Genomic DNA, 4,105 nt, shown 5'->3' with positions numbered 1-4,105 from the left:
AACAAAGTAGGTGGGATCTCAATACCAGATATGAAGCTGTATGACAAAGCCACTGTTCTCAAAACAGCCTGGTACTGGCTCAAGAACAGACATATAGACCAATGGAATCGAATAGAGAACCCAGATATCAACCCAAACCACTATGCTCAATTAATACTTGACAAAGGAGGCATGAACATACAATGGAGTCAAGACAGTCTCTTCAATAAATGCTGTTGGGAAAATTGGACAGATACATGCAAAAAATGACACTAGACCACTAACTTACACCATACACAAAAATAAACTCAAAATGGATAAAGGACTTAAACATAAGATGGGAAATCATAAAAATACTAGAGGAATCCACAGACAGCAAAATCTCAGACATATGCCAAAGCAATTTCTTCACTGATACTGCTCCTAGGGCAAAGGAAACTAAGGAGAAAATAAACAAATAGGAATACATCAAAATAAAAAGCCTTTGCACAGCAAAAGAAACCATCAACAAAACAACAAGAAAGCCCACTGCATGGGAGAACATATTTGCCAATGTTATCTCCTAATAAGGGTTTAATCTCCAACATCTACAGGGAACTCATACAACTTAACAAAAGGAAGATAAACAACCCAATCAAAAAATGGGCAATGGACCTAAATAGATACTTTTCGAAAGAAGACAGAAGGAAGGCCAAGAGACATATGAAAACATGCTCAAAGTCACTAATTATCTGAGAGATGAAAATCAAAATGACAATGCAGTACCATCTCACACCTGTCAGAATGGCTATCATCAACAAATGACAAGTGCTGGCGAGGATGTGGAGAAAAAGGAACCCTCGTGCACTGCTGGTGGGAATGCAGACTGGTGCAGCCACTGTAGAGAACAGTATGGAGTTTCCTCAAAAAACTAAAAATGGAACTCCCATTTGACCCAGTAATCCCACTTCTAGGAATATATCCCAAGAAACTAGAAACACGAATTAGAAAGGATATATGCACCCCTATGTTCATAGCGGCACAATTCACCATAGCTAAGATTTGGAAACAGCCTAAATGCCCATCAGCAGATGAGTGGGTTAAAAAACTGTGGTACATCTACACAATGGAATACTATGCTGCTGTAAAAAAGAAGGAATTCTTACCATTTGCAACAGCATGGATGGAACTGGAGAACATTATGCTAAGCGAAATAAACCAGTTGGAGAAAGATAAATATCACATGATCTCACTCATTTGTGGAATATAATGAACAACATAAACTGATGAACAAAAACAGATCCAGCTGTACTTATAACACATTTCTATGTCCATAAATGCAGTGCTCATAAATACAGCCACACTAATTTATTTATGTATTATCTATGGCTGCTTTCATGCTATAACAGCAGAGTTCAGTAGTTGTGACAGAGGGAGTATGGCCTGCAACGTCTGAAATATTTTCTATCTGGCTATTTGCAGGAAACAGTTTGCTAGTCCCTGGACTTGATAATCAACATATAAAACTTGTTTAAGAGCTTTGTTTTTACTGATCACTTAAGGCAGTGGTTCTCAACCTTTCTAATGCCGCGACCCTTTAATACAGTTCCTCATGTTGTGGTGACCCCCAACCATAAAAGTATTTTCATTGCTACTTCATAACTGTAATTTTGCTACTGTTAAAATTTCCTACAATGAAAATTTCAAAAGGAAAACCCGTAATCCACACTGCAGACACATTCTAGAGTAACTACAATGCATGGCATTATAATCTGTAACTCCCAGTCATAAAATATGTAGGTTGTATGACAGGTAGCATGTGTGAGCATGCAGATAAATTTATCCAAGGACAGAGGGGATGGAGTGTGGTATGAAGTGTTTTCCTCCTGGCTTTTGAAAACAGACTATCTCTTTCAAAACCAATGCCTGCAAAACTTAGTTGCAGCCAGGTGCTGGTCATTATCTGAGAAGGTTATTTTGTTTCTAGGAAATGGAGAGTTGGAATAATAAGAGGTATGGGCTCATAATTTAAAATAACTCTGTTATAAAAGGCCAATAGACATGTGTAAAGATGCTCAACATCATGAATAACCAGAAAAATGAAAATTAAAACCACAATGAGATATCACCTCACACCTCTCAGAATGGCTATCATTAATAAATCAACAAAAAGTAAGTGTTGGGGAGGATGTGAAGTAAAAGGAACCCTTGTGGATTGTTGGTGCAAATGCAGACTGGTGCAGTCACTGTGGAAAGAAGTATGAAGTTTCCTCAAAAAATTAAAAATGGAACCCCCATTTGACCCAGTAATCCCACTTCTGGGACTATATCTGAAGAAACCCAAAACACTGATTTGAAAGAATATATGCACTCCTATGTTCATTGCACCATTATTTAAAATAACCAACATTTGGAAGCAGCACAAGTGCCCATCAGTAGATGAGTGAATAAAAAAGCTGTGGCACATTTACATAATGGAATACTACTTGGCCATAAAAAAGGAAATCTTATATTTTGTGACAGCATGGATGCAGAGTATTATGCTAAGTGAAATAGGCCAATCAGAGGATGATATGATTTCACTTATATGTGGAATCTAATAAGCAAAATAAACTAATGAACAAAATAGAAACAGCTTCATGGATACAGAGAACAGACTAACAGCTGTTAGAGGGGATGGAGGTTGGGGGCTAGGTGAAAAAGGTAAAGGGATTAAGCAAAAAAAGTCAGCCTGTAGACTGAAGGGTCCCGGGTTCAATTCTGGTCAAGGGCACAAGGCAGGGTAGTGGGCTCAATCCCCAGTGGGGGGTGTAAAGAAGGCAACCGAGAGGGCACAGGCCAGGCTGAGGGACTGCCCCCAAGTGCATGAATTTCGTGCACTGGGCCTCTAGTATGCATATAAATTCTTTGGTTAATCTCATCCCTCCACCCCACCCCTTCCCTCTGAGATTCATCAGACTGTTCCATGTTTCCATGCCTCTGGTTCTATTTTATTCATCAGTTTATTTTGTTCACTAGTGGTCCAGTGCATGAAATTTGTGCATGGGAGGTGTGTCCCTCAGCCCAACCTGTACCCTCTCCAATCTGGGACTCCTCAGGGGATGTCTGACTGCCGGGTTAGGCCCGATCCCTCTCGCAATCCAGGACTGCTGGATCCTAACCACTCACCTGCCTGCCTGCCTGATCGCCCCCAACTTCCCCTTCCTTGCCAGCCTGCTCACCCCAACTGCCCCCCCCTGCTGGCCTGATCACCCCCAACTGCCCTCTCCTCCTGGCCTGATCGCCCCTAACTGCCCCTGCCTCGGCCCCACCACCATGGCTTTGTTCGGAAGGTCTCCCGGTCTAATTAGCATATTACCCTTTTATTAGAATAGATTAGAATCCTTGTTCATTTATTTCGATTTTTAGATTCAATTGTTGATAGATATGTATTTATTGCCATTTTATTCCTATTTTTTTATTTTTTTTCCTTATTCTTCTTAAAGACCCTTCAACATTTCATGTAATACTGGTTTTCTGGTGATGAACTACTTTAGCTTTTGCATATATTTAGAAACTAAATGAAACAAATAAGCTTATGCCACCTAGGCTCTTCAAAAACACTTTAGGGCTCCATTTCAGGAACAGAGAAAAATAGTATAGAACTAAAAATAAGTCTATAGGTATGAATCCAGTCCATAATAAATGTCTAATATTAGTTGTCTCCAATCTCTGTAGAGTTTTTTCAGAAGAGGGAAACTTTGGCTAAGTATTTAATCATTCACCAATGATGTTAATTCAGTGGAATTTGAAATTGAGACTGTTATGCATTTAAATATCCTCTAAATAAAATTCAAGCAGTTTTGTCTAAAACTGATCATTGGCCTATCATGGTGTAGCCATTTTCTCCCACAGGCTGAATTATGTTAACAGGAATCATCTTTTTTATGTCTAAATCGATATTTTTCATTCATTTTTAAGTAACCATTCTTTAAGCTGATCTTGTCGACATGGTCGATGAATCTCTGGCATTATTTAGATTTGTGGGCCGTTAAGGGCCCTCCAACAAATAATGTCAGCTGTTCCATCTTCCACTGACATTGCGGTTGTTCCTCATTACTCACTGTATTTTAATAGCTATTTGGATTCTTTAGGTATGTAAGTAGCT

The sequence above is a fragment of the Cnephaeus nilssonii genome, assembly GCF_951640355.1.
Source record: "Cnephaeus nilssonii genome assembly, chromosome: X".
NCBI lineage: Eukaryota > Metazoa > Chordata > Mammalia > Chiroptera > Vespertilionidae > Cnephaeus > Cnephaeus nilssonii.
The sequence above is the reverse complement of the archived record's forward strand: the minus strand, read 5'-3'. Positions refer to the sequence as shown.